Source organism: Anomalospiza imberbis, chromosome 19 (genome assembly GCF_031753505.1).
Source record: "Anomalospiza imberbis isolate Cuckoo-Finch-1a 21T00152 chromosome 19, ASM3175350v1, whole genome shotgun sequence".
NCBI lineage: Eukaryota > Metazoa > Chordata > Aves > Passeriformes > Viduidae > Anomalospiza > Anomalospiza imberbis.
Window position 1 is genome coordinate 8,954,953 of NC_089699.1, and position 12,508 is coordinate 8,967,460.

Here is a 12,508-nt window from a genome sequence, read left to right on the forward strand (position 1 = left end):
ACCACCAAGGCAGGTGGGAGGCCTGAAACCCACAATGCCCCTTTGGGGTTCCGGGACACGTGGAGTGAGGGGGAGGCAGCATAGCAGCCACACTTGCAGTGCTAATGAGGCTTTCCCTCTAATTAATATTCCCTGGAAAACCCAGTGCTGGTTCTGGATCTCTCAGCTTTTATCTGCTGTGGCATTGAAGTGACATCAGTGGGAGATGGGCTTTGAAAGCTGTTTGTTGTGGGGGTTGTTACATCTGTGGGAGAGAGGGAGTGGAGAAAGGTGTCCTAAGCCTGGATCCTGCTCCAGTGTCAATACCTCCATCCAAAACATATGTGGGGGTGCAGTTTGGGCATGCCTTTGAGAAGGTACATTGGGCAAAATAATGAGGTTTCTTAAGCTGAGCACACGGTTAATTCATACATGAGCACCCACGTCTGCCACAGCTGAGCACCCCATTGCCCCACACCTGGGTAGCCAAATAGTCAGCACCTGAGCTCTGATGTGCTTATGCCTGAGTGGACGATTAGCTCCTGCCTGAGGGTTATTTTGGGCATGGAGAGGCAGGTTTTGGTAGCTGGGGGCTGCTGCAGGAGGAGGTTTGGAAGTGCTGCTCAGTGGTTGCTCTGGAAGTCATTGAAAGGCTTCATAATGCCCCAAAATATTAGAGGAACCTATGACAGGCAGGGGATGTGGGGCTGGTATGAGGAGTGTCTCCAAAGCCAATCCTCTACAGCTGAGCCCAGTTACTCCGGTACTCACCCAGAGAGAATTTGCAGCCAGCAAGCTGCCATGGTGAATCCCCTGAGTTCCAGCCTCCTCTCCTGGGTAACTTGGGGTGCTTGCTGGGGTCTCCTTGCTGTGGGATGTGGGTGGAGATACATGTTGGGTTGCACCAACCCTCCTCTGGCATCCCATGGAGCATCTGCAGGCAGTGGAGGGGGCTGGGGGGCTCAGCAGCTCCTACTACCCTTCCCTGCCTCAGCATTTGCCTTGCACAGATGTTCACACCATCTACCTCCAAGTAATTCCAGTATTCCTGACAAGTGAATTTGCAGCTGAGGCTGGCTGACACTTGCTCAAAACGTGCTTCTTTCTTTTTAAACTGACCTTCTGTGCAGATTGATGCCAGAGACCAAGGGGACACAGCCAGGCTGTGCTGTGGGGATGTGCCCTGTGGCTCAGCTGCTGCTTTTGTTTCCCTTCCCACAAAAGTGTGTCCTGGCCATTTCTCTCCAAACCATACACCACCTCTGCATGGCCCTGGAGCATGTGCCCTGCCTGGTCACTCCCAGAGTCCCTGTGTGCTCCAGAGCTGTGCAGAGGAACTTGCAGCTCTCCCCAGGCTGGCTGCCTTTGCGGGTGCACTGGCCAAGGTATTTTGGGGACTATCATCCTCATGTAATGCTCAGCTGGTCTGAACAGGCTCTGCACCCACAGGCCAATGCTTAGAACCAGTTTACCACTTGGAAATCTCCAATTCCTGCCTGGCAGCTGCAGCACTCCCACTCATTTCTCAAGGGACTGCCAACCTTGGCCACAGCTGGGAAGGCAGGGAGGGGTTGGGGGGGATGGCTGAAGGCCCTGTGGCGCAGCAGGAGGCCATCAGCGCCAATTAAGGGTTATGAAATGGACACTTGGCCATTGCAGGCCAGGGCAGGGGTGCACGTGTCCATTAATCCTCCTTTTTTATAGTTTTGGTATTTACTGACTGTGGTAACTGTTGCATTAAATCAAAATTAAATGTTTATTTTGGAACTTTACAGAAGGCCAGAGGAGGATGTCCAGGGTGGAAGGTGTAGGTTTGTGGGTGCCTGGGTGGGAGGGGGGTTTTGGGCGTGTACAAAGGAATCAGAACTGCAGTGGAGAGATGGCCTTGCCATCAGCATGGGGCTATCCCCAAGTGCTGTGCCAGGCTGTCAGTCCAGGTGAGGTGACAGTGGCATCTCCACTGCCTTCGGTGCTTTGTGAGCTGCTAAATTAGAGGCTGGAGATGCTGAGGGCTCCCAGGGAGCCTGGGCTGCTAATCAAAGGGGAACAAGCTCTGCTTTCCATCTGGGGTTTTATCCAAGCCTCCAGGAGGGCTGAGGCTGCTCCTCTCCCCATGGCTGGGTGGAATTTGGAGTTAACTCCTTGTGTGCTGCAGCCTGGCAGGAGCAGTAGCAATATTTCATGGTATCACCTGAGACTGAAAGGGGCCTGGGTTTTGGGGCCAAATCTCCTGCTAGAATAGCAGCTCCCAGCCATAGTTACTGGCTGCAGCATGGATATCCTGAGACAACTTCCCTGGTGCCTCTGGGCCACATCTGCTGGCTTGTTTGGGGTTTTTACCCACAGAGGAGAAACCTGAATGTCTCTGTGTGACCCAGCACTCTCCTCCCCGTCCCTGACACCCATGAATCTGGGACAGGCAGAGCTGGGCTTGCTGCAATTATCCATGGATTAACGGCAGCTAATTTAGTTTGAGTCGCAGAAGCTAAACTGGATCGATACGGGGTGAAGAGTACAAAGGAGGAATCAATAGGTATGCAGAAATCGGGCTGCACATCCCTGTGGGATGATGCTTTCGGGGCTGGAGCAGCGGTGCTGCCTGAGTGATGTGGGGCTGGGAGGGAGCGGTGGGGACATGGGAACGGATGGCAGGCGCTCCCCGGGGCGATGCAGGGCAGAACTGCGACTCAGCACAAGGCTTCCATGGGGTTTGTGCAGCTCAGCAGACCGAAGGCCGCCGTGACGGGCGCGAGCTGCGGCTCTGCGGGATCCGAGGCACGGGTGTGACACCGGGGCCGGTGCCGGTGCGCTCGCCCCCACTGTCCTGGGGACGTCACGGCCGCCAGGAAACTGGTTTGATGTTCACTGTTTGCATAGGAGCTGGCTTGGGCCACCTGCAAGGTGTGCACCAACCAGGCATCCTCACAGCGGGATGGAAACTGGGGATGTCCCAGTGACCTCTGGCGTTTCTGTGCTCCCGTGGCCACCAGTGAGGGCTTGGTCTGTCTCCCTTGTGTTGCCTCCTGGCCTGGCAGCAGGGCACGAGGCAGGGTCCTTTTTCATAGCTGACAGTCCATGAATATTTATATCAGCCTATTAAAAATGGCCACTGCATCCCAAATTAGTAACGGGGCCTTGGATAGAGGCAGAGTGCTGGGTGCAGTGGCACTGATGTCACCCCGACTCTGTGGTGAGATGACAGTGGCAGGGCCTCTCAACAGGGATGGGATGGAGCAAGAGATTCCCGTCCCTCTGGGGCTGCATGAGCAGCTCTCAGGTCTTGCCTTTGGACCCTGCTCTCTCGTGCAAGCCTCTCGTCCCTCCTGGGAGCCTGCTCAGGGTGCCAACATCATCCAGATTTCTACCCCTCTTGGCTCTTCTTCCTTACCATCTTGTGCTTTAAAACTCATGTTTTAGTGGCTGTGAATGATGTCTCCATCAGCTGCTGAGGGCTGTGGGAGCTGCTACCCCCACCGCGTGCTGGGGATGTGCTGCCTCTGGGATGCAGCCAGAACAGGTGTGTTTATCTGCCAGAAAAGAAAGGAAATCCATGTTTTGGTGAACAAATAGAAATTAAAAGGGGAAAAGATGAAGTTATTTCCCATCTCCTAAGGGGTTGGCAGGGATAATAAAGAGAAGAATCTAATTTAGAAGGAGTCTGCAAAGACAGAAGTGCTGGAGGGGTCCAGCTGTATTGTGAAGCTGCAGCCTGAGTATCAATGGAGCAAACCCGTGGAGATGGAATGTGCCCTGGCAAGAGTAGGTGCCCCCATAGTGTTTGGAAACCCTTCAGCCCATGGGCAGGCTTGGCCAGGGGCTAAACTCTGGCAGGAGAAGGGTTGTTGCTTTGCTTTCTGTGGCCAGTGCTGGTGAGGAGCTCAGGGAGGGCCCAGGCTGGGAGGTGGGATGAGGAGGAGGAGAACCCTGTGCTGGGAGCAAGCAGGCAGAGGCAGTGAGGCAGAGCAAAAGGAGACAAGAGGCAAAATTAGGAGACAATCAGGCTGGAAACACATCCCGGGGAGGGAAAGCACTAAGCATGACTGAGTTAACCCAGGTCAGTGCAGGGCAGAGGTTCAGTGTCACCATCTCTGTGACTGCAGTGTTTTGGCAGAGCCCCCAGAGGGGAGTGGGATGGAGGGGACAGCAAGGGCATGGTGTCCTTTGAGGCTTGCAGATCTGAGATTCACAGGCAAAAAAAACCCTCGAGGAAGGTGCTGTTCTCTCTCCACCCCACCTCCTGATCCTCCTGTCTGCCATGCTGCTCTGGGCTCCCCCACCACATGCTAATGAAGGTCCTGGATACTGCCACTAATTAAGTACCTTGGCTTTGATCACCACCACAGATCCTTCCCGTGTTTCTGGATGAGATCCTTGTGACACTAATGAAGTTCCTAAATCCCTTCTCACTCCCAGGATAGCCAAGGGGAAGGGTTGCAGTGCAGTGGGGGTCCTGCCACCGCCCCAGAGGAATGTAGCACCCAGGCTCCTCCTGAACCCTTTCTCCATGGCAACACGGTGGGATGCTTCTGCTGGATACTCTTACAAGGCCACCAACGGGGAATCCCAGCAGCCTGGGAACTTTGGCAGGGTCAGGGAGAAGATGCCTGTCTGGGTTAAGAGCATGCCTGTCTGCCTGTGTGTTCTGTCCACTCACAGCAATATCGCTGTGGATATGGCTCAGAGGCTCTGCTTGATTCCAGCAGCAGCCACTTAAAACTCAGTCCGTGCAACCTCTCCAGTGATGATGAGCATCTCCCGGAACAAGCAATCACTGAATTAACCCCACAGGCTTTTCAGCCCCTAATTTTCCATCCCTGACCACGTCCTTAGCTTGGCTTTGATGAGCCAAGGGATAGAAAATCCCAGCATTTCCATAACACGGCATCAGGGCAGCCTTTGGCCCTTGATAGATATTCTTCTGTAACATGTCTTTCCTTTTTACTGTGGTTTTTATTTCCAGACATGGTCAGATTTAAGGAAACATAGCCAAGGCATGGGGGAGCTCAGGAGTTCTTGTGGTGCATTGGGAGGGGGAAGTCTGGGGCTGTTTTCAGGTGAATGCATGAGCTGGTTAGCAGAGAAATGGGATCCATCCTGCTTCCCTGAGGGTCTCCCTCAGGATGTCTTAGAGCAAAAATCAGCCCTGCGGAGGAAACACATTGCGATGTTGTTACTTGCTGGCTGGGATGGAGGTGTCTTGAGGGGGCTGTCCTCCTCTGAAAGTTGTCCCCCTTGTTCCCCCAGACTGTGCACTGGGGAGCTCAGGCTGTTCCCCTTCATTTGTTGTCATTTATCTATAATTTAGAGTGGGATTTAGTTATATTCTAATTGTGTTTCATGTGTCACAGCATGTCTCAAACAGAAAATAAAATATTTAACAACCTCCACTGGTAATAAAGATTCACATTTGCCTCATTCTGGTTCACAGTACATGAATAATCTGCACTGCACTCCACAGGTATTAACTTCATTCAGATTTCTCCCTGGTTATGCAATATAACAATAATGACAGATAGAAGCCAGACCTTTAAATAATTATAATCAAAACCAACAACAACAAACCAGTTTGATGTCATTAACTCCCCTCTGTCGGTTAGGGGAGCATTAATATGTTCCCTTTCATTGCTGGCTCCTCTGTGCATGCAAGTGCTCTGTGTCTGCACACACTATTATGGGCAGGAGCTGGGGCAGGAGAAGGGCAGGGCCAGCTCCAGGGCTGGGAGAGATCTGGTCCTGGAGGGCCAGGACCCAGTTGGGCTGAAATAAAGCCAGGATCATGTCTTCACTGTGCTGCTGCTTGAGTGGGGATGTGGACTAAAGCATCACTGGTCTGTGCTGGGGCTGGGTCAGGGCTGTCACAGCTGGGCACTCAGGTGGTGAAATGGGTTAGGCCCATGGTGGGGGGAAGCCCCGGGTGATTTTTGGGTGGTAGCTGGTTCCCATGAGGGTGAGCTGTGTCTGTCCTAAGCAAAGAGGACCTGGGTACTGTGGGAAGATAGATCTTGGGGAAGGTCTTGGGACTTGCTGAGGGTCACTGAGTGCTGTAGCCAGGTCTGGTGTGTGGGGGCTTGCCCAGGGCTGTGCTGGTGGAGATGAAGCAACCTGGGACAGTGTCCAGGCTTTCCACTGCAACAACTCTCAGGGGGCAGAGAAAGGCTTTGATCCTGTTGATGTCCTGTGCTTTGCTGTGGGGCTGCTGGGAGGTTAGTGTGGGGCACCTGCTGGTCCTTTGCCCCATCCCTGGGTGGTCTGAAGACTTGGGCTGTTTCTTGGAGAGCTCTCGTGGAATGGCTGGGGCTATGATGCCTAGGAATCTCCAAACCCATAAATTACCCCAAGAAAAGGGAGGATCTGGGGACATACTGGTCTGGTACCAGCGTGCAGAGCACGAGAAGCAGCATGGGGCTGGCGCTGGACTGTCCTGGTGGTGTGGAGCTTCTCAGCACCACATTCCCTTGTGTTCCCTGCACCCCACAGAGCAGCTGGATCCCCACCAGCTCTGCCCTTCTCCCACGCTGGCAGCCCTGACCCACGGGGCCGCACACCTCCTGCACCTGAGAATCTCATTTTGTCCGTGTTGGCTCTGTCCCTGTGCGCTCATGAAGGGCTGGGCAGCCCCAAACCAAGCGCTCCCCCTCACAGGGTTAACCCCAGCGGCACAGCTGCTGTGCTGCCCGTGGATTCGCTCAATCAGTGGTGATTCATGCCAGGGAGAGGCCGCACACAGGCGGTGTGATCCAGCTAAAACGTGTGGAACTGGCTAAAAGCACCCGGGTGCCACCAGCACCTCCCCACCGGCACGGCGAGGAGCGGGCACAGAGGAGAGAGCACACGGAGCTGCAGGCACTGGCTCACTGCCGGGGCTTGCTGGGGTCACCCTGCTGCTGTGCCACCTCTCACACCACATCCCTCGCTTCTTGCATGTCCCCAGGCCTGGCGTGGCTTTGGGGCATTGCCTCTGTTGCCTGGGCACCTGTGCATCCTGAAGATGATGTGAGCTGCAGAAAATTCGAAGTGCTCTTTTAATTATGTGCTATGAGGAAAGCAGCCTTGATCTTGAAAGGAGGCTAATAATGGGACCAACAGGATATTTTCGGTGGCAGAAGCCCGGACTCCATCTCAATGTATCTTTAAAAGGGAAAAAAACTCAGGTTTGCCTATGAAATAGTAACTAATAACTTATAAACAATGACATCACCATATACATCGCTGCTGGGGAAGTGATTTAGAGATGCCTTGCCAATGTGAAGTGAGAGCATCTGCTCTCTGCTGGAAGGAGGAGGAAGATCTCCTCACCAACATTAGATTTAATTGAGCCAGTCCTTGTGGCATTCACCCATTATTTTTCATTATATTTTATTTTAAAGGGCTATTAATTACAAAGATTTCCTGGCAGAGGCCTTATATTAAAAAAAAATCAGAAGGAAAAGAGTAAAAACAACCCTGCTTTTCACATCAAGAGTTCTTACAGGTGAAGTGGAATATGTATAAAATTCACAGGGGTTAAGCAGTGAAGGAGCAAAGTTTGGGATGTGTAAGGGCCAGTGGCACTCGGGGTACCTCCAGTTCAGAGCCAAGATCATTTATGTGTACAGAGCCCCCTCCATGGAGGAAAGACCTGCCATCCCAGCCTTCCCAGATTTGAGGAGGTTGAGGGATGGTTTAGAGCACAAATCTTATGAGGAGCAGCTGAGGGAGCTGGGGGTATTTATGCTGGAGAAAAGGAGGCTCAAGCAGGACCTTATCACTCTCTACAACTGGAAGGAGGTCGTAGCCAGGTGTGGGTTGGTCACTTCTCCTGGGTAACAGCAAGAAGATAAGAGGCAATGGCCACAAGCTGTGGCAAGGGAGGTTTAGATTTGATATTAGGAAAAAATCTCTTAACTGAAAGAAAGGGTGGTCAGGCGTTGGAACAGGCTGCCCAGGAAACTGGTGGAATCATCATCCCTGGAGGGATTGAAAAGGTGTGTGCATGTGGCACTTACAGATGTTTCATGGTGGGCTTGGCCATGCTGAATTAATGATTGGACTTGCTGATCCTAGAGGGCTTTTCCAGTCTAAAACATTCTATAACTCTATGGTTGGAGGCTTGGGGGTATGCTCTGCCCCCTGGCACTGCATAATGGTGCCCACTCGGAAGAGGGACCTGATGCAGCACCAGCCTGGGATGGGGAAGACCTGGTTCACAGCATGTGCTCAGTGGGGTGAGCGGGGGTGTCAGGGCAGGGCTTGCTCCCCCAAAACCTCATCCCTCGGAGCTGGGTGTCCAGAGCAGCAGTGAGAGCAAGCTAGGAGCTGGGTTGAGGCTCCATGTCCAGAAGAAGAGCAAGGCAGAGCCTCTCTAGGACATCAGACAGGGACCTGCCTTGATCTTTGCTGGATTCAGCAGAGTTTATTTTCCCTCTGGAGGGAGGAAGCCATGGTAAATGTGAGAGGATATTTAACGGGGACAATATCCAGTGTAGTGCTGGGTCCTTGTGTGCTGTCTGAGGGGGTCTGTTTTTGTGCCCTATGATGGTCAGAGCCAGGATGTAGCCACTAAAACACCCAATCTGCCCAGACAGAATAGCCTTGAAAGGGTACTTCCCTCTCCTCTTCGTGTTTTCTGGAGGTAATAGAGGTTGTGAAGGGAAATGTAAATTTTTTAAAGATGGCGGGGGCAGAGAGATTTTTATTATAAATTATGTTCTGGGACACAGAGCTGAAACATGGGCTCGGGTCAGCTCCTTGCTCTCTCAGGAGAATGAGCCATATCGGTGCTACAGCTTCAAACGGCTCAGCCCTCGCATATGAAGCAGTTCCCAAAACTCAGGCCGTGCTCAGGCATGGATTGATTGTGTACTAAAAAGTCAAGGTGCAAACATTGATCATGTGGGAAAGTGCTGGTCGTCCGCCAACAATAAGCATTCCTCAGCCTAAATTATTAATTCCTTCATGCACGCCAAGTGGATTGCACTGGTTGCGGACGTCCCCTTTCACAGTGGTTGTGCTTTATGCCGTAGTATATATTCCCTCCAACTACTTGTCTGGCTCTTCACTTAATAAAGATTGAGAGAGACAATAAGCACATTCATTAAAGAGGAAAGAAATGAAAGATGAAGCCCTGCTTATGGCCTCTAGCAGTTGGTTTCATTAAGTTTCTCCCAAACCCTGCATGGTGGTTCCTGGTGCCATTCCCCAGCCCCTGGGGTTTGGGGATGCACCACCAGACTAGGAAGGCCATGGCATTGATGAGATAACTGGGAAGAGCAAGAAAGTGTCTGGATGATGACAGAGGGAATTAGGAAAATTCTCTTGGGGGAAAGCAGATGTTTGGATGGGATTAGGAGGAGTTAAGGTGCTAGTTTGTGCTGTGTGGAATGTTGGGCTGGTCTGTTGCTCCTCCCAGATCCTCCACTGCTGTCCCTAGGGGGGAAAAGTATTCTTTGAGCTCTAGGTACTGGGGATAGGAGCATCTCAGCAGGGCTGTGTCAGCACTGGGGCTGGGAGGAGCAGCCAGGTCACTGGAACGGGGAGGGCAGGGAAGCGGGGTGTGTATGAGGCTGGGTTTGGTGGGTGTCTCTGCGGTAACTGTGTCAGCTCAAATACTGTGAATGATGTTTCTCAGGGAGTCAATTCACTGACAGGGCAGCCAGCAGCCCCTCTGCATAGCAAGGACTCTGATCCCACATAACTGGTTCTCACTGGTGGGGTGGGGGAGCAGGGACAGAGCAGATTTGCTGCTCTCAAAGTGCTCTTCCACAGCACTTGAGTCTGTGAATCAGCTGTGGGAGGCCTGCTCTGCCCCCAGACTGTGACATCTGAAACAAAATGTGTGTTTTCCCTCCGGTTCCAAGGCATGAGAAGAGCTTTGGACCTTGTTGTGATTAATCACTCAGCCCTGAGCTGGATACTGTCTGGGTTCCATCTATAGCTCCCAGAACTGATAGAAATATTGTCCTGTCTTATTAAAATCACCCACAGCTACTGCAGCTGTATGTCAACAGCAAAACAAATAGTGACTGGTTCCCATTGGGTTGGAGCCTCTCCGCTGAGGCTGTCTTCAATCCTCCTCCTGCCAAAGTGGTTACAGATGTAGGCTTTCCCTATTGCAGCTCAGAGCAGCTCCTGTATGGCTAATTCCAAATCCCATTACCATGCTGGAGCCAGAGCTGTTTTTGGTGAGCATCAGTTTGGCTAAATCTCCCCCTTGATGTGAAATGTTGCTCACAATGCTTTTCCTAGAAAGACTGCTAAGGAAGAGAGTGCAGGGCTGTGCTCTCCCCAAAAACCTAAACTGTGTGGAAGAGCAGAGCAAGAGGGCTGTGCTGGAATGAAAGCGGGGCTGCTTCCTCTTCCTCCTCCTCCTCAGGTGTCCCTGTCAGGAGTCTGCTGAGTAATTTGGGGCTCATCACAACTGCTGAGTGCATAACTGATGTTGCAGTATGTGAGTCCCCTTCCTCTTGCCCCTCCAAAACCACCACAGCCCTAAAATTCCTGCCACTATTTAAGCTGTCCCTAGCTCACCCTCATCCCTTCTCTCCTATGCTATCTTTGGTCTAATTAGAAGGCCAGGACTGTGCATGTGAGGTGATTGTGACCTCGTTAGTTCCTTATACTGTATTGAAATTTCTACTCATTTGCATCCCAAATCCCTAAATGTGCAGCTCTGGTCTCCGGGGTCACTTCTTGCTGCTTTCCATCCTCATCAAGGCTCTGGGCTGGAGCTCTGTTCCCTGTCCTTGACAGATCACTCCACTTCTGTCTGGAAGCTGAGCCCCCCTCAAACAAACCCTGTTGTTTGAGGAAGACAAGTTCCTGGTCTAGCCTGGGCACAAGGGGAGGGCTCCCTGGGGAGATGCCGTGGGCTGGGGCAGTGCTGGGAAGGACTCCCACCCTGAGACAGGGGTGGGCAAATGAACGTCCTGGCTGGGCTGTGCCAGGCTCTGGGTCCTCGTCCCTCTGAGATCCACAACCAAGATCACTCTTCCCCTAGCAAGAACATCTTTTTGGTTTAGTATTAGCTCGTGCCAAACTCCTGTTAGGCTGGTGGGGCAGGCTTGATCCTCCTTGGGTGCTTCACTTTAAATACAGGCTTGACAGACCATGTATTCTCTTCCTTTTTTCCTGTCCTAGTTGAAGGGAGAATGCTATTGGAGATGGGAAGGTTTGCATCGTCTCTCCTGTGTGATGTTGGATCCCTTTATAGGGCAGGTATCTTCTAAAGCAAAATGCTTTCAATTCTCATGGTAAGCATAATTCTTGAAAATGTATGCAATAAACAAAACGAGCCAAATGTAATTAAAATAAAGACAGCATATAATGTGGTAACCCACTTAGAGGCTCAAAGCTTCAGCCTTTAAAAAAATGTTTGCTCCAAATCCATTTAAATAAACAGACCAACGCACAAAGGCTCTCTGTACATTACAGGGATACAAAGAGAATCGGATCAAAAGCAGCTGTGACCAGGCTGTACATATGTAGCGAGGAAATTGCTTGATCTGAGACTGCACCTTGTACATGCAAATGTGTTTGTGGACCTGCCCGGGAATTGCATTTGTACCACAGCTAGGCTGTTGGGCTGTGCTCTGCCAGGGAGCAAGGGCTGGTGCATGCCCCACTGTGGGAGGGTTGGCTAGGGGCTCAGGGAGCTCTTGGCGTGCTCATGTGCTTTGGCTGTGGCAGGGAGAAGCCAAAGACAGCCAAGCTCCTTCCGTGCACACACTGCATCCAGTGTGGGGGGGAATTGCTCAGAAACCTGGGAAAAAATGGGAGTCCCTGTCCTTAGCACCCGTGTCACGGGCTCTCCACTCGCCCGGTGTCACACATGCCATGTGCTGTCACAGCAGTGTCCCTCTGGGCTTGCAGGAGGTCTCCTGGCCCTGCACAGAGGGCTGTGGGATCTGAATCTCCTCTACCTGGACACCGTCGCTCACAGCTCTGCAGCAGAGCCTGGCTGGCCTTGAAGTTTTGCCAATAGAAATGTGATTTGTCTCGGGTTGGACAGCACAGGCTGTGAATCCAAGACCAAGTGCGCTCCCAGGCCAGCAGGATTTGGCCAAGAGAAGGCATTTTGGGTCAGACAGGAGCATCTGCCTGTTGTTCTTGCAGGTGTTTTTGGACTAGCTGGAGCTCTTGGGAAGGACATGCTCATATTTCTAAAAAAATGAAGAAGTGGCTACTGGGGAAGAGTGAGAAAGCTGTTTCTAAAGTGGAAAAAATTTCTAGGCATTTAGAAGCAGGGTCCTGGCTCAGCCTGGGGATGTCAAAATGCCGGATGCTGGCAGAAAATCCTTTACTCGGGTCCCGCTGGAGGAAGGTCTGACTCGGCAGTGGCTGGGAGTGCCCAGCGGGCCGTACCCCTCGTTCGGGGCCGTGCCTCCCCCGGGGCGCTGGCGGCGCGGTCCCCGGTCGTTGGGTCGGCTCCCGCCGCGGCCGGGACTCGCACCGGCAGAGGGAGCTCCGGCCGCGTCCTCCGAGCAGGGGGGACCCGGGGGACCGGCTGCTCCCGTGGTTGGGAGGTGACGGCTCCCCTTCCCCTGCTCGGGGC